At 40.0% G+C, this 18,154-nt stretch overlaps 1 long non-coding RNA gene across 4 annotated transcripts; it reads left to right on the top strand.

Annotated features, from left to right (window-relative positions):
- The first annotated feature begins 257 nt into the window (after positions 1 to 257).
- LOC128907477 (uncharacterized) lies at positions 258 to 17,045 on the top strand. 4 transcript variants are annotated; one of them, XR_008465628.1, is made up of 4 exons: positions 258 to 336; positions 12,144 to 12,240; positions 14,134 to 14,209; positions 15,693 to 17,041. It is a non-coding gene; the product is annotated as an uncharacterized LOC128907477 (long non-coding RNA). The 4 variants fall into 4 exon arrangements; XR_008465627.1 differs by having other exon boundaries at positions 269 to 336; positions 11,637 to 12,240; positions 15,693 to 17,045; XR_008465626.1 differs by lacking the exon at positions 258 to 336 and adding an exon at positions 4,514 to 11,815 and having other exon boundaries at positions 11,924 to 12,240; positions 15,693 to 17,043.
- Positions 17,046 to 18,154: the final 1,109 nt, after the last annotated feature.

The raw sequence follows: 18,154 nt of genomic DNA, 5'->3' as shown, positions 1-18,154 counted from the left end.
AACTAAACTCAAAAGCAGCTTAACAAATAAGGTGTTAGGATGTGTCAGTAATGATCACTTACCCTGTTTTATCTCCATAGATCTTCTCTCTTTTCATGTAAATAGGTTTTACTTCATGATGAAGGAAGCATTCGATGATTGTTTTGAGGAGTTCAGTGTTACTTACAAAATCCCAGTTTCCCTTCACCCTTTTTCTTTCAATGTTGGGCTTTTTTTTTTTTTTTAAGATCTACTAAAATATTTTCCTTGAATTTTCGGGGGGGAAAAAAACCCTTTGGAAGGAAGGTACCAATCTTAAACAGAAACAAATGAGGCATCAACAGCTCTGTTGAGGCGGTGAGTAACCGTAGCTACTGAGTCATGCTAAAACGTAAAACTTTAGATAGTTTAAAATTGTGGGATTATGTCCAATTTATTTATGTACCTCTGACATTGAGGAGTATACTGGTGTCCACCTGTAACTGCCAGCTGTGTGGACTTCTAAGACAAATTTTGGTTTAAATAAGTAAGAATATCTAGCGGTGGTTTAAATTTCTACTCTTCAGAATTCCTTACTTATACCCGGTTACTCTGAGGTATTTCAGGTGGAATATTTAACATCTTTCCTCTTCTCATAAATGAGTATGTGTGTGTGTATAACTAGTATCAATATGATGTATCTTGTCTAAGCAACTACAGTGTAGCTAAGAAGCTACAATCTGATGAAGAAGAAAGAGCCAGCAAGGCTCATTTGTCATGGGTGTTTGCTGTGATGGTTTTTATACTATTCCATTAGCAATAAAAAGGTTTGTGCTGACAATGTAGTGGCTAATGGCTTTCCGGTATGTAAGTTGATTTTTTTTTTTTATTATTATTATTTATTATTTTTGTTACTGTGATCTAATTAGTTACTGAGAAAACTGCTTCTTTTTCAAGAGCAGAAGACATAGCCGTAGTGGCCCATCATGTATAAATTTTCATAAACTGTGCATTTACTTTTCTAGCAAAACGTACAGACACTCCCCAAGTTGTGTAATGATTATCTGAAGAGCCAGGTTTCAGTGCGCTTTGAATGTTATTGAAATTATGATAATGTAGTAATTTGTAGAAGAATGGGGAAGTATTTTATATCTAGCTGTCGCCTTCTCCAACTACTATAGGCTTTTGTTATGGCTCTTGAACACGATAAATCACATGAATTTTAGTCAGTTACCAGTAGATTATCCTTACCTTCACTGAGTATCAGTACTCTTCATGTCACAATCTCTTCGAGGTATTTTTTTGTTTTAGAAGTCACAGCATCCTTACTCTTAAGAAAGAGGAATTTAATATAATTAATGCCACATCATTGTTCTGAGTTTTTCGTCTTATGATTGCAAACAAGAACTCTGACATGTTGCTTGTCTTGATTATGAATGAACATGTAGAATTAGGCTGATGTAGGAAGGATTATTTTTTATTAACTGTTGAGTGGCAAGTGGTCTGTTCTCTTGTTCACACTCTCCCCCATCCCCAGATGTTGCATTACAGTCTTATAGTCAAACTCTAAACCTGCCACAAAAGCAGTAAGTGAAACATGGTAAAACTTAACTTTCTGAAAACAACTGACCCAGGTGTTTTTCTGCGTTGATACGTGTCATTAAAACGGTATCTCCTATAGGTTTCTCTTAGAATTTTAGTCTCTTTTTGTCAGATCCAGTCCAGGAAACACTTCCTCTCTTGATATTGAAATAATATAAATGTGAGAGTAGTAGTTTTTTATTCCTTTTGCAAGATACATACATAAGGTGATATGCAATTACTTAAAGAAATGGCCTTACAACCTAGCTATTTCACTGATTTAAATTTCATACTTCTATACAAGTGCTTGTAAATGAGGGCAACCCTTTTCAGAACTTTTTTTTTAACTTAGTAAACTTCATAGTGTTTGAAGTCTATGTCTAAATCTGTTTCAAGCTGCTTTCTGAATGGAACTCCTGAAAAAATTATGATAAATAAGAACATACACATACAGCACTTGCAATATTAGCACATTTAGGTTTGCTTTTACCAGCCAGCTTTTGCAGGTCTCTTAAAAGGTAATTCATGATCCACATGCTTGTGACACTGGTTGAAAACAACTGGTCTCAAACTCCCATAAAATTTCTCATGTTTCTTTTTTTTTTTTCTTTTTCCTGTGTGCTTAGCCAGTAACTGCTCTACCACATACCCCAAGGACTTACAGCTCTTCTCTAGAGTAACCAGTGGTGTTCAGCACATACTTGCTGTGTCATGGCTGGAGCTACACTCAGTCTACACTTGAATTCGTAGCTTATAGGTAGATGATACAATGAGCTTAGTAGTTAGTTAATATAGACTCAGTACTACTCAGCCCTTCCTAAGGGAATTCTTTCTCTACACCCTTAGAGATTTTTCATTTTCCTCTGAGCTCTAACTCTTGCTAGTTTTTTAGCTTGGTGATAAACATCATTACTTTTTGTGGTTTTAAAACAACACTGATAATGGAGATTTTACAGGGTATTTGTTTTTCTTATTACCAATGTGAGATGTAAATAATTTTGTATGAAAGCAGTAAGGAATGTATACAACTGAAAAGTATGGAGTAACTTCTGGGGCCTTGCTGTAAGAGTGCTCTTGCACCCCTAGTGCAGTTGTTGGGTAGTCTTACTGTTTTGAGGTTTTCTAAAGTTAAAGAAAAAAAATAAAAAAGCTTAACCCTATCAGTTTTAATGTGTTCTGATGTGTATTTTTCAGGGTCAGATATCTGATTGAAAAAAACATATTCTTCATGGCACTCTGAAGTTATGCCTTACATGACAGTAATTCTTACTACTTACATATGGTCATTCTAAATTGCTGTTCTTGAGAATATGGTTGGTTTTAAGCTTTCAAGTTAATATCATGCAGTGCTAAAATGGCATTTGTTCAGTCTTGAGACAGAGAACCTCAAAGTGGTAGAAAAATATCTAAGTAGTCACACTACACTGTTAGCACACTAATCTCAATATGTGGAAATTGAGGAGTTAGCTTTTTTTATTAGACTCATTTGAAAAATATTAATTTCCTGAAAGATATACTACATTAAGTATTACTACGCTACTTAACGCTTTATCTGAAATATTGAGAAAGAACGTCCCTATTTAATTTATTACACAAGGAATTACCCAAGTTAAGTTTAGGTTATTCAAAGAACGTGAACTTAAAAATGTGTAAAGTAGCAGGAGAAAGGAAGAGTATTACATGGGGCAGGAGTGTATTTTGGGAAGGGTTAGCAGGCATTCCATGTGTTTGAATGTGGGAAAGGAGGAATGAGATTGCTCGTAAAGGTGTACTGCCCTCCTTCCCTGTCTGGCCTACTCTAGTTATGAATTAAGAAAAAGAAATGGAACTTCTAAAAGCTCTATTTAGATACAAGGGGGCTGGGACCAGTCCCTTATGTTGATGGGAACAAGGGTGAGAAAGGGAGCCTTTTTCTGTCTCTGTGGAGACTTCTTCCTTACAGCCTGCTGATTCTCAGGGTATTATTCCTTTTCACTTGGCAGGTTATGAGTTGAAAAGTGAGTCTTGGAGTTTTTTGGTTTTTTGGATTTTCTGTTTGTGTTGGAAGTGGAGTTAAAGCAGAAGCAGGCAGTGGTGAGGGCAAAGTGTTCAGTGGATGTCAGTTATTGTGGTCCAACAGTTGCTCTGAATGAGTCATGAGACACGCATATATTTTAGTTATTCTCACTGAATGTGAATGGAGTTCTGCCACGGGCAAAAGGAAAGGCTTCACAATGGCAGCTTGTGCTCACTATTGGTCTGAGGTGGGAATGTTGCTTTTGTTTCAGCTCCCTTTCTGATAAGAGTGCAAACATCAATCTTAGTGCAACTCCTGTGTTGCATTAAGAACAAATGTTCTAGTTACAGTTTTCAAAAGGGAATTTAAGGAGTATTCGGCATATGGGTATACCAGAATGAACATATATTGTGGACTCTGAAACTTCCATCTGAGATGATAATGAAATATATCTTCTGGAACTAAACAAAGACTTGTGAAGTCATTGTTTGCTGCTTTGAATCAACTGTAGTTCTTTCAGACAGTTCAGTAGTACTTGAGACCCGTCAGGTAAAATCTAACAAACTTGAACGATGCATCTTTTGGTTTAAATGTGCCTTTCTAGAATATGCTTAAGAGTGTTTTCATAGAATTATAGAATTGTTAGGGTTGGAAGGGACCTTAAAGATCGTCTAGTTCCAACCCCCCTGCCCTGGGCAGGGACACCTCCCACTAGACCAGGCTGCTCAAAGCCCCATCCAGCCTGGCCTTGAACACTTCCAGGGATGGGGCTTCCAGTGTCTCACCACCCTCATGGTGAAGAACTTGTCCTTAATGTCCAGTCTGAATCGACCCATCTCTAGTTTTAATCCATTCCTCTAGTCCTACCATTACCCGACATCCTAAAAAGTCCCTCACCAGCTTTCTTGTAGGCCCCCTCAAGAAACTAGTAGGTCATTATAAGGTCTCCCCGGAGCCTTCTTTTCTCCAGACTGAACAACCCCAACTCTCTCAGCCTGTCCTCATAGGAGAGGTGCTCCAGCCCTCTGATCATCCTCGTGGCCCTTCTCTGGACACGTTCCAGCACGTCCATATCTTTCTTGTAGTAGGGGTTCCAGAATTGGACACAGTACTCCAGGTGGGGTCTCATGAGAGTGGAGTAGAGGGGGAGAATTGCCTCCCTCGACCTGCTGGCCACGCTTCTCCTGATGCAGCCCAGGATATGATTGGCTTTCTGGGCCGCTAGTGCACACTGACAGCTCACGTTGAGCCTCTCGTCCACCAGCACCCCCAAGTCCTTTTCTTCAGGGCTGCTCTCAAGCCAGTCGCTGCCCAGCCTATATCAGTGCTTGGCATTGCCCCGACCCAGATGGAGGACCTTGCACTTGGTCTTGTTGAACTTCATGAGGTTGGCATGGGCCCACCTCTCCAGCCTGTCAAGGTCCCTCTGGATGGCATCCCTTCCCACCAGTGTGTCGGCCACCTCACACAGCTTGGTGTCGTCAGCAAACTTGCTGAGGGTGCTCTCTATGCCACTGTCTATGTCACTGATGAAGATGTTAAACAAGACCGGTCCCAGTACTGATACTTGAGGGACTCCACTTGGACATGGACCCATTGACAGCCACTCTTTGGGTGCGGCCGTCAAGCCAGTTCTTTATCCACTGAATTGTCAGTCCATCAAACCCATATTTTATCAGCTTGGAGACCAGGATGTCATGCGGGACAGTGTCAAAGGCTTTTCTCAGGTCCAGGTAAATGATGTCAGTTGCTCTCCCCTTGTCTATTGATGTTGTGACCTTCTCATAGAAGGCCACCAGGTTTGTCAGGCATGATTTGCCCTTGCTGAAGCCGTGTTGATTGTACCCAATCACCTCTTCATTATTCTTCTGCCTCAGCAGTGCCTCCAGGAAGATCTGCTCCATAATCTTACTAGGCATAGAGGTGAGACTGACTGGCCTATAGTTCCCTGGTTCATCCTTCATTCCCTTTTTGAAAATGGGGATTATGTTTCCTCTCTTCCAGTCAGTGGGGACCTCACCAGACTGCCATGACTTTTGGAATATAATAGAGAGCAGTTTAGCAACCTCATCCACCAGTTCCTTCAGTACCCGTGGGTGTATCCCATCGGGTCCCATGGACTTGATCACTTTCAGGTTCATCAGATGGTCACGAACCTGATCTTCACTTACAATGGGCAGTTCTTTCCAACCCCTGCCATTACCTTCTGTGACTCTGGGAGTGTGGCTGGAGCTCTTGCCAGTGAAGACTGAGGAAAAGATGTTGTTGAGGACCTCGGCCTTCTCCATATCACTTGTCACCAGTTCTCCCGTTTCCTTTCTGAGGGGGCCCACATCTTCCCTAGTCGTGTTCTTACCGTTAATATACCTATAGAAATTTTTGCTGTTTTAATCCTTGGCTTCTATTTTTGCTGATGTCAGGTTACCTCACAGGCTCAACTGCAGAATGGTAATTTCCTGAAGCATTTTAATATAGAATTAAGTCTATTGCATTTCCCTCCACGTTTTCTGATGGGCTGGAGTTACAGCTGTTGAGCAGATGTTTCTTGTTTTGATTCCATGCTTTAACTACTTTGCTACAAAGCAGAAGACCAAATAAGTCCATAGGAAGACCTCTGTTGTGCTTTGACACCAAGAGAACAGAACAAAAACTTAAGAAAATGTAGTGATTTGCCATCTGTACACTCCTGTAGTTGGAGCTGGTTACCCTAACAGTATGAGTGAGCACTTCAACAAGGCTGAGACTGAGAAGTTTGCTGCCAGTCCTGAAGAATTCAGACTGTAACTAACTGATTTTACATCTCTGCTGCTGGGTATGTGAAGCTACCACCATTTTATAAACCAAGTGAAAATTAGATTAAGATTTGCACAAGGCTGTGGTGTCATTAAATTATGAGATTTTTCACGCAGTTCCATGCGACAGTCAATAGACATTGTCTATTGTGTGGCAGTTTGAAGTGTTTGTTTTGCTTAAAAGATTTAACTCTCCTGAGTCTCCTTAGGCTTCTTCCCAGTTGCAAGATCATTAACTGATGCATTCTAATAAATAAACCAGTCCTGGTTGCTATCTTCAGTTGAAAGTTATGGAAAAAATTGCTTGTTTATTGACTATCCACTATGCTTTCACACAGAGGCACCCATGTTGTGGCTTCCAAAAATGCTGAAAACAAACATTACTTGAGTTGAAATTACATGGCTTTATGATAACAAATAATTTTACTTAGAAGAAAATACTTTGCTTTAGTAAAAGCCTTCTCCCTTTTTTACTGCTGTGCTCGTACAGCTTGAGAGAGAATGTGCATTTGCGCAGCAGAACTAACACAGAGGTTAAAAAAGAACGTACTCCATGGAAAGATACCCCAACTGAGGTGTAAGACAAGTCAGTTTCAGAGAGTCATTGGCTGTGTACAAACCAAAATTTGCTTCACCGCTTGCATTTCAACTCCTGTCTGGCACGGTTAGTAACTTTGTTAACAAGGAAAACTTTTTAACTGGGCATATGTTACCCTAAGATTTGTGTAAAATGAAAGAAAGTAAATTGTTAGATAAAACTCATGTTTATTTTATGCAATGAAGCATGTGGCTGACTTAAGTCACCTTAGTTTTTTTTAGCAGGTCTGAACTTTTGCTGTCATTAGCTTTTATTGGAACGCTTCTAAATAACGCTATTTGCTGCTGCACAGCATATGGTGTGTTAATGCTTTCTTTTTATTTTTAGTATGCCAGAACTATGTGTTCCTCCCTACAGCATGAGCTGGCTTTCCTTGTTCACATTCCTTGCAGTCCATCTGCCTATAAATGTTTTTACAGTACATCGAATGATGACGCTAAGATACTGATGTGTTAAGTCACTAACAATAAAAATAAAACATAAAATTTTGTGTATTTGGCCTGAACACATTCTACTACCACCCCACAATCAAGTAGCCTCTGGTTTTTAACTAAAATCTTATTTGGGAGCTTTTAATCTAAAATCAGCGTTTGTCATATTTGTTGAGAGCATCTTTGGGAATAAATCTGAAATTTTCTCATGTAGAATGCCTAGTGTCTTGTGGAGAGGAAAAATCAAAAGATTACTTGTGATTAGGGCAGAGGGTGTAAAACAAGTTCTCTCAGACTTGGAGAGAAACTGAGTGTTTTTTCCAAGTCATTGTGAAATGAAGGAACCTAAAAGAGGATACATGCCTGTTAGACACAATTCAGCTAAGTAAGTTATATTTTCTGAGATGTGTGTGATTTTCATTGTATAATCCTCATCCAAAACATTTTTGGATGTTGTGGTATAAAACACTGTATATTTGCAAAGCAGCAGAGATTGCCACCTCTTCTTGCTTTAAGTCAGCAGTTATTGATCTAAAAATACTAACAACTTACAGTTGCCTGTAGTTCCCAAATTGCATCTTTAACAGTGGGCTCCTCGGGATTATTGAGCGTACTTTGGGAGTAATGCTTGCTCTGCCGGAGCCTTGAACTTAAACTGCTGTTCAGCAAGAGTCCCAGATCTTGTGATCCCACAGTGGAAAAAGGGAAAACAGGTGGTAGGGCTAGATATAATGGTTCTTTCCATTTTTACCAGTGCTCTGTCAGCTTGCCTTAGGAGGCTTACTCTTTAGAAAAGAGATAAAATAGTAAACAGAACTGGCCAGGCATATACAATGCGTGTCAGCGTCTAAGTCCTGTCATCTGTGGTACAAATCCTTGGATTTAAGATCGGTCCTTTACTCGTTTACACAGCAACAAATAATTTTATTCTTTGTTTAGAAAAAAAAATTAAAATCTTTTGTTGTCAGTATATGGCATGCTTCATTCAGTAACAGTAGTTAAATTAGTGTTGTCTGTCACGCCTATGTGTAACTTTAAAAAAATATCTTAAGTAAACAGTTGATTCATAGCAATATCTCTGTATTCTTTACCAGTTCCAGATCAGTATCTAAGTAGTAGAGCAGCATACACCCACAGTCTTGTATGTAGCAATACTTTTGTATTTAGTACCAGCATTTTCTAACACAGTTCTTTCCGCCCCACCCACCCCAGGGTAGAGAAGGTTTTTAGGTAAGAATCCTGTCCTGTGTTTGAGTCGGTATAGACAGCTTTGTACTAGTAAATGGGCATACTGTTCTCATCAACAGCTGCTCCGGGATGAGCAGAAACCACCATATCACTGGCACAAACCTAGATTACATCAAGAAAGAAGAAATAGGCAGAACTGATGCTGCTTCGTCTGAGTCAGCAAGACAGATACTAAGTCAGAACCCTTCAGCACTCAAATAAGCATTGTATCCAGATTTAGATCTTCTTTGTCAGAATGCTTGGGAAAGCAAGTCTTAAATACTTGTGCATAACATGCCACTTCTGGTATGTCAGTATGCAAAATTTGGTGAGTTAACCAAACATTTTTTTGTAAAAGCATGTCCGTCTACCCTCCTTAATATTAATTTCCTCTATGATGCAGCCTTTTCTTCAAACCGTCGTGCTAGTAAGTATAGCAGTGTCTAGCTTACGTGAGTTATCTCAAAAGGGTATTTAAAGGGTTAGGTGCTGACTGAAGTCCCACTAATTCTATACTTGAGGTAGTAGGGTGACTCAAAATGCCTTTGTCAGATGTCTTTAACCTCTCCAGCTGTCCTGTCAGTGAGGATGAGTCAGAAGCTGCAGTCCTACAACTAACACTAAATCTGGAAGGCTCAACTGTTAGCGTAAGTGATTTGGCAGCTTGGGGCAGGATGTGGACTGGTGCATTACTGAGGTGACTACAGCCTTTCCAGAGTGCTGCCGCATCTTTTGGAGAAGAGAGGAAAGTCTCTTGGTCCTTTGTTTTATTCTATGCCAACAGTGAAAACAGTATTTTCCTGGAGAACTGAGCTGACTGTGGGCTGATAGTAAAAATAGTGTTCATGGGAACTTCTCAGGCTGGTTGTATGGTAGCACGTTGTTCGCTTTCTGTGCAGAAACAGTAAGTCTGGTATTTGGGGGAAGCTGCTAAACTTGCAGCACATGCGTGATGCAGGAGGTGACTGGTCTGCAGTCCCCCTGCTCCTGAAAGTAAGTAGGTGGCTGGCCCAGTCAGAAAGGTCTCCATTAAGACTTGGGCATCCCTACTGTTTAGTAGAGAGATATATGGCGTATGTGCAGACTGAGTTCACGTGTTCAGTCCTGATGTATCCACACCTGTGTCACCCGACACTAAGGGGACAGATGGGTTCCTTTTAGGGATCCTGAACAGAATGATGATGGCACTAAGCTGTAGTAATAATTAAAACTTTATTTTCTTAACCGGATATTATGATTGGTATAGCACAGAATTTATGATTAGAATGGTGCAGATTCAATATAGTACGATTTATAAATAGCGTAAACCAAACAATTTATATAGGATTTATAATACGACTTAATTTATGATTTCTAATCACCTGGATCCTCTGCAGCATGGGTCAAATCTTAGGACATGGTTTGGTGTACAATATAACAATCATAATCTCGACTTGAAAAATCATAAAAGAATACAAGTCGTTCCCTCAATCCTGGGAGGAAGCAGGCGACAGTGGAGGTGTCCCTGGTCACGGGGGGTCGCCTGTGCAGCAGCAGTTTGGGTCCAAGTTCCCACTAAAGACTTGTAACTGCTTGATTTTACAGACAGCGCTCTGTGCGCTGTTACACTTTCCTCAGGCTCATCAACCCGGCTGGCCATGTGCCTGGGACCTTCAAGGCCAACAGAGAAGGGAGTAATCGTCCTGGTGCCCAGGAACCTTGAGGCCGGTAGGGAGGGGAAGAAGTAGTCGGTTTGGTGTGTCTACTTGGTTCGTAGCCCCCTTCATACTTCAGGGGCTGCTAATGAGGGAAAGGGAACAAATATGTGACCTATTCACTGCCTGCCTGCCTTAAAAAATGGCATTAGTTATGCTAACCACATTACCAGGGGTCAGGAGTAGGGGGTTTTGGTAGCGCTGTCCTATGGATGTTAAGCAGAAACACCTCCTCCTCACAATGAGGATTCACAGAAGGTCATCCTGTGCAAACCATAGTTTAGAGCCCGTAAGTCAGATTTGTGGCCTTCCCTGCCTTTGAGCCTTTGAAAGGAAAGCTCTGCGCTTTGTGGTCACCTGGCAACTATGTACACACTACAAGAGAGAGTGATTGTTTTCAAGCTACATCATCATGATTTAACTATAGTTACAAAGTGCCATTTCCAGGTTCTAAAATTGTTTTGTTTTTTTTTCATTTTTTCCAGCAAAACTCCACAGACCTAACAGCAAGTTTTTGTAAACTTTAAATGAAATATCAACACACTTGTAATTTTAGCTCTGTAGGCATAGAGAAATGGGGTGTTTTTTCTGTATTTTGTTGATGGTTACCCTGGCTGCATGTTTGAGTACATTTGTGTTTTGCTTTTGCTTTTAGTATAGCGTTAAAACTATTACACAAACAAAGCTTTCATTTTACTTCCACAATATCTCCTGCAGGCTTCAATAGAAATTGAGGCATACAGGAAACAAGATTTAGTCTTCGCTTTATAACGCCATTTTAATTGTCCTCTTAAAAATATAGCTTTTATAGCAGTAATCACAAAATTTTCAACTGTTTTTGAAGATGATATTTTTTTTTTTTTAGCCCAGTTGGACTTGGAGTACTCTGCTGCACGGTTGTGAAAAGAAACCAGTCAGTATAATAAAGATCCTAAGCCTGAGATCTTCTTCAGGCGGGGACAGACTAAAGCAAACTGCAATAAAAATGTTCAAGCTCACTAACGAGGAAAGAGTATCTTGACAAACCAAGATTTTGAAAAGTTAGGGAAACTGGCAAACTAAAGGGGCAGAAAATCTTTTAAGTGTAAAGGCTTGCTAAGGGGACAGTTTATGGGATTGGATGAATCTCTTAAAAATTAACCTTTCTTCTGGCCTCAGAACAGATGTAACTTACCTGGAAATGGTAGGGGAAGCATGTGAGAAAGTGAGAGTAAGGCAGCACACCAGTGGTATTTTAAAGCTGGGCAAGGGTATGACTATGGGAAGTATCCCTGATTTTTTTCCACAACTTAAGGTATTTTCTAAAACTAGTGGAAGAGTTGTCATGTGCTCGGATTTAATTCCTATGTTTTTTTCCAGCAGTGAAAACAAACTTGAAGAAAACTGGTCTAAAAGTATGGTTTTTCCATGGCTGAAATTATGCATTGTGTTATCACAGCTTACACTCAGGTTTTCCTTCTCTTTCTGGAATACATCCATCCAATACAGATTGGGTGCTTAGACATCAGAATAGAAGTTGTGAAAATCAAGAACATCTAGTAAGAAAAAATACTGTATTCTTCTACCTGCTGTTTGTTTACATAAAGAGATTTCTTATAACCCAAGGCTATATTGTTTCTAATACTTTCTTTTTCTTGTTGACACAGGTTTTGTTTTGGCACTTGTCTGTGTTGATCAGGAAAATACCAAGCACTTGGAATATGCTTTAACCTATGCTTCATCCTATGATTTAAAGTATTTGAAAACAGAGTTGTCTTGCTTTTATTATACTTTACCCCTCTTCATAAATCCTTCACTGGGAGGAGAGAATCTCAAGGTATAATATGTCCTAACGCAAGCTTCTTTGCTCTTTACATCCACTCCTAGACCGTTCTTTCAGCTGGGATGATGCAACTGCTTTTGCATCTGAATTACCTGGATTAAAGAACCGGTTTAGAAACTTACTCTCCCCCAGGTGTTTAAGGTATTTTTTTTGTGTGTGTGTTTTTTTTTAATCTAATTTGTCTTGATCTAATAGTTACTGCAGTAGGAATAGTTATTGCAGGAGGTAACACAGCAGGGAGGGAGTGGAAAGGATTGAATAACATGGCATTGTAGGGGGAGGGTAGGGAGCGGAAAATGTTATCAAATCAGAGCATTTTATGTCCTGATGTTGCTTGCAGTGTTCTCTCTGTTTTTGAAGGAGCAGCACCTAGCTGAAGAGGAGAGCAGTTTTTGAACAGTATCATGGGGAAGAAGCTTTGTTTCTTGGGGGGGGGGAGGGATTATTATGTTTATGGGGCTTCTTTAGTAATATAACTAGTAAATCTGCAAGTGGAATGTCGTAGTGGTCCTCTGTGTGTGTGACTAACTTGGTAAAAGAAGAATTTAGTATACAGCTTTAGAGTACAGATTCTGTTTCATAATCACAGAATGGCAGGGGTTGGAAGGGACCTTCGGAAATCATCTAGTCCACCCCCCTGCCAAAGCAGGGTCACCTAGAGCAGGTTGGACAGGAACGCATACAGGTGGGTTTTAAGTATCTCCAGAGAAGGAGACTCCACAATCTCTCTGGGCAGCCTGTTCCAGTGCTCTGCCACCCTCAGGGTAAAGAAGTTTTTCCTTATGTTGAGATGGAATCTCTTGTGTTCCAGTTTGTGCCTGTTGCCCCTTGTCCTGTTGCTGGGCACCACTGAGAAGAGTCTGGCCCCATCCTCTTGACACCCATCCTTGAGATATTTATAAGCATTGATGAGGTCCCCTCTCAGTCTTGTTTTCTCCAGGCTAAACAGAGCCAGGTCTCTCAGCCTTTCCGCATGAGAGGTGTTCCATTCCCTTGATCATCTTCGTAGTCCTTCACTGGACTCTCTCCAATAGTTCCCTGTCGTTCTTGAACTGGGGAGCCCAGAACTGGACACAGTACTCCAGATGTGGCCTCACTAGGGCGGAGTAGAGGGGGAGGATGACCTCCCTCTATCTGCTGGCCACGTTCTTTTTAATGCACCCTAGGAGACCATTGGCCTTCTTGGCCACAAGGGTGTATTTCTGGGCTCATGGTCAACTTGTTGTCCACCAGGACTCCCAGGTCTCTCTCTGCAGAGCTGCTTTCACAGCCTTCTGGTGTGTCAGCCACCCCTCCCAATAATGACAATAGTACTTGTCACTAATACAGAGCACCATAGCCTGAGACTTGTTCCTCAGCACTGAGTGACAGACCTTAATGATGAGTAGGGAAATTAAAGAAATATTAATTTGTTATTTGTAATGTCCCTAAAGGAGGTGACTTTGGGGATGTGATTGTAGCTCTTACCTAGAGGAGAGAAGAGGAGGAAGTGATACGTTGTTGAGGCTACTGTAGAGTTTCAGGATAAGGCACCAAGCATGTGCAAACCACAGACAGAATCTGCCAGAACGGTGAAGTCCAGATGCTCTGTCTGTATTTAGTTCTTACATCTGCAAAATACAGAAGACTACCAGTTGTGGGTTTGTCCTTTTCTTTGTTTTTGTTTTTTTGACATATGCTCTCAGCATAACAGCCAATTTGTGTGGGGAAGAACAAGCAGCCTGGCAAGGAAAAAAACATTGGTGCAAATTCAAAAATAGTTTTATTACATTTAACTAACTAAACAAAGGTGATGACAGCTGCAATTGCAGTTGCAGCATAGATTGCATTTCAGTCACCAGCTGTCCAGTGAACTGTGGTGTGTAGCTGCTACAGCAGTAGTTTTAAGCAAACTGGGAAGGAAATAGCAGAATCCTGTGAAAACTACAGCAAGTCATTACCTTGCGTAGTATCTCACAATACAAGAAAACTAGTAATTTCAGTCACATTTTTGGTAATCAAGTAATTTATTTTTTCCTTTAAAAAAACTTACAGGAATCTGAAAAAGCAATGAACAACAGGGGATTAGACACAGACATGGAAGATTACAGTTCCACCTGTTCAGATTCAGGTAAATTAGACTGAGGTTAACCAGTTTGCTGTGTTCTGTTTTCAGTCTGAGGTTTTTCCAGTTTTAAACATCCTGAAGAGATTGTTAAATGGCCATTAGCATGGAGAGAGATATGACATGACAGACTGCACAACCACAGAGCAGGTGTTTTTTGTCCATTCAAATCATATCTCTGAATGGCCTTAAGAAGCAGACTAATCTAATATAATTTATTCTTGAAAATAAACTTAATTTTAAAACTTAATAAGAACACCATTAATTTTACATGTCAAATACATGGTTAAAGTTGCTTATGGGTACTTTGTGAAGAATTTCTACTGTGCTTTGTGCTTTTGATAAGAGTAAACCGATGCAAGGGATGTTCTTCGAAGCTCTGGAATTGAGCTGGCAGAACAGTTATGTTAAGGAGGTCCTAAAGTGAAATAGCATGAAATGGAGGCCTTTGAATAACTAAATCATGTAGTATGTGCTTGCTAAACTAGCTTCAGGTTAGATAAAATCTGCTTTTCATGCCTTACTTGGTTTGATTTATGAGCCCTTCATTGCTATAATGTTCATAACATCTATGTTATGAAATCCTACTTGAAGAAATGAAATCTTGAGAAAACTGTGCTAACATTTTGTGGTATCTGCTTTTCATTTTGTAATAAAACAGTGTTGAGTTTGGATAACCAATAAGCACATATGCTTAGGGGTTTTTTACCATAGGAACTATTTTTCCACAATTACCAACACATGACCACAGCAAACTGCTCTAAAACTTTGGTAAAGTTTTCTGCCAGGCATGCTGCCTATGAAGCTGCTTTCCCTTTTTTCCCCATATCTACCATTCTTCCAAAAGCTTCAATAAAAAGATTAACTTTGCAGAAAACCCCTAAAATCAGATGATCTGGCCTGAATTGGAACTCATTCTAAGCATGTTAAGAAATGGGTTTAGACTTGGGTATGTTTTTGGTCCCCTTTTTAAAGGGGTGTGCAGGGGGGTCGTGTATGGCTTCAAGCATTTTAAGACTGGGATTTTTTAAAGACACTGACTGCATTTAATTGAATGCTATCTTAGCTTGTTTGAAATACACCTTTTGCAAGTTTATAACTCTTTTCCTCATAGTACGAGAAAATAGTCTTTTAAGATACACTGAGCATTTTGATGGAGTATAGAGGATCTTGTCTAATTAGGAAAAACCTAAATCACATATTCCTCATACATAAGCAAATAAGAAATGGATACCATTTCTGTGCCATTTCCATAGCAAGCTATCTCGAAGGGTTAGTAGTAAATATGAATGTAGGTCTGAATTTTCCTTTCAAGAAAAAAAGCCATTGGTCATGAATGGAAGTGAGTTTCACTTACCATAGCTTAATTTTAGATATACTGTGGGCAACATTTATCATAATTTAATTTTAAAACTTACTGCCAGTCTTTATTGTATCATTGTCTATTAGATATCCGGTGTGCTGACTGTGCCATCTGCTTTTCCTGCAGGGCATGTGGAGAAAAGAAGGACAATTAATCACTTCGCTATTAAAAAAACTGAACAGTACTTCAATCAGATGCACAAGGACAGCAAAAAGCTAACTGAAAGGATATTGGCTTTGGAAGAACAGTCTCTTCAGAAGCTCTCTTGCCTACTCTAGCCAGTTTCATCATGAACATAGAAATCTCCAAGGCTGTCCGAGGTTCAAGGAGGATTAATTTAAAGCTAGGTCTCTTAAGGCCACTTCTAATTCAAGCAGCTCCTAACATGTGCAGAGCTGGGACTCCTAGAAGCACTTCCAGTTATTTAAATGGCATAATACCTTTTTTCAAGGTGGAAGACTTGCATCGAATTTGGCTGTGAAGTGCCATGCACAGTATTTGATATTACAGACATTCCAGGAAGGTTTACTTGTGGCCTTCTGTGTTTGTTTCAAGGGAAGCATACATGCAAGCCCAGTGACTGATTTGTCTTTTGCTTTCACGGGGATCAAGATAGACAAATCAATAAAGACAACTGGATCTGAAACATAAATTATAGCATGTAACTCTCAGAGTTACAGGATGATTGTGTCATTCTTTACTACCTTATTGTTGCCAGAACCTTCAAATGTCGTGCATTTTAGTCAGGACAAATAGTGGTCACAGAAAAAGGAGAGTATCACCTTGAAATCTGTCACCCTAACTTTGGCTCCCTTGTGATTTTCAGTTGCTTGTTTTGCATCATGCCGCTTGTCTTAAGGAAAATCTATAGAGTGGTATTCTTTGGGGAGTTGTCGTAGGCTTTACTCAGGGTCTGATGTAACAGGAATTCACACAGGTTGCACTTCAGACATAGCAGCAGCCCGTAAGGAAAGCGCGGCTGTTGACCCTTGCTGTAGATCCCACTATAGTGGAAGAAAATAGAAAGTGAGAGAGGGTAGGTGAAGTTCATATCAGAAAAGTATTTTTACATGAGGGCTGTTTTGTGACCTCTATTTGTAAGTATGCTGTAGAATAAAGAATTGCCATCCCAAATTATTTTTCTTAGACCACATCAAAACTGGACTATCAGTGGCCAAAGCTCCTTTAAGAGAATATCGGACTGCTGTGGGGTTTGCTTGATGATCTAGCATGAGCGAAAAAGACCAGTAGCGGTTGTGATTCCAAGCATATGCGATGTCAAAATAAACAGGTAATGATGTGAACAGATACCTAGCTTTATTCCCTTGGCTTCCTGCACAGATTTGAGGTGCTGCTACTGCTGTAGCCTCTCTATGATAAAGCTGTAAGAAAGGGTGTTGGAAATGAGATGTTCCCTGTTGGCAGCACTCTTAGTCCCCGAGCACTAGGTCTTAGTTGGAACTCCTGCATGGGCGGGGGGGGACGACTGTGGGCACTGGGCAGGGGGGACGAGGCAGGGGAGGAACAGTATCTGATGGGGCTCGAGGGGTTAGTTGAGGGGTATGGGAAGAGATCTGTTCATTCTGAATTCCCAACATCTCACAATACCCAAAAAGTTTTACATTGTTAAGTTTTTGTGGTGAGGAGAGGGCAAGACCTGTATTGTGAAAGATTTAAATAGCTTGACCTGTCTCAAACTGATAGTTACCAGATTTCTGCGAGCTGAATGGAGGAAAACTTTACTGCATAGGGGAAAAAGATGATTGATAGCACTGCTCATGAAGACACTGGGAAGTCAAACAGCTCCGGGTTAAAGACTGGTGAGTTCTACAATTGCTGACTTGTAAAATAACATTAATGGGAAGCTTCATGAACATGGGCAAGCAATTACCTTGTGCTCAGACATTGTAAGATAATAAAAAACTAATTGGAGGGTTACTTGAGTTGTACATAGCTAACACTTTATGCTAAGTATTAAATTAATAACTTCCAATTATTAAGCCTTAAGGCTTCAGAAGAAATTTTTTTTTCTAAAAAGAGGTTTAGCAAGAAAGCTTAAAAGAATTCCTTCAACTGTAAGATGTTGGAAATCAAGTTATACAATGGTCTTTCTCACCAAGACGATGTTCAAGCTACTAGCGAAATGCAAAAAATTAAGTGCATGGTTCCACTTCTGTCTGAGCAAAAGTTATCAATATAACATTTTACCTTTTGAAATAATTGAACATTTACAAGCACAATTTGAAATATTGCCCAACAATTCTGCAAGTCAACTTCTATTTTCAAATGTATGTTGTAAGTAACAAATGTAAGATGGAGGGCAATACTGCGTCCAGATTAAATCACAACCATATTCGCTCTGCTTATCTAGCATTTGTAGCTAGATAAATGGAACGTGCTAGGAGCTTGCTGCACGTATGACAAGATGAAAAGTTACTTGGACAATTACTGTATACTTGTGCTTAAATTTAAAAGGCATTCTTTTAAGTCTTATCATTCCAAATGCTGACTCTGACAAGCTAAGCCATAAACTTAGTGACTTCTCCTCTCAGGAATGGTCTAGTGAGTATCAGTCAACGAGTTTGTTA

The sequence above is a fragment of the Rissa tridactyla genome, chromosome 3, assembly GCF_028500815.1.
Source record: "Rissa tridactyla isolate bRisTri1 chromosome 3, bRisTri1.patW.cur.20221130, whole genome shotgun sequence".
NCBI lineage: Eukaryota > Metazoa > Chordata > Aves > Charadriiformes > Laridae > Rissa > Rissa tridactyla.
Note: the sequence above shows the minus strand (reverse complement) of the source record. Positions and strands in the feature narration are given on the sequence as shown.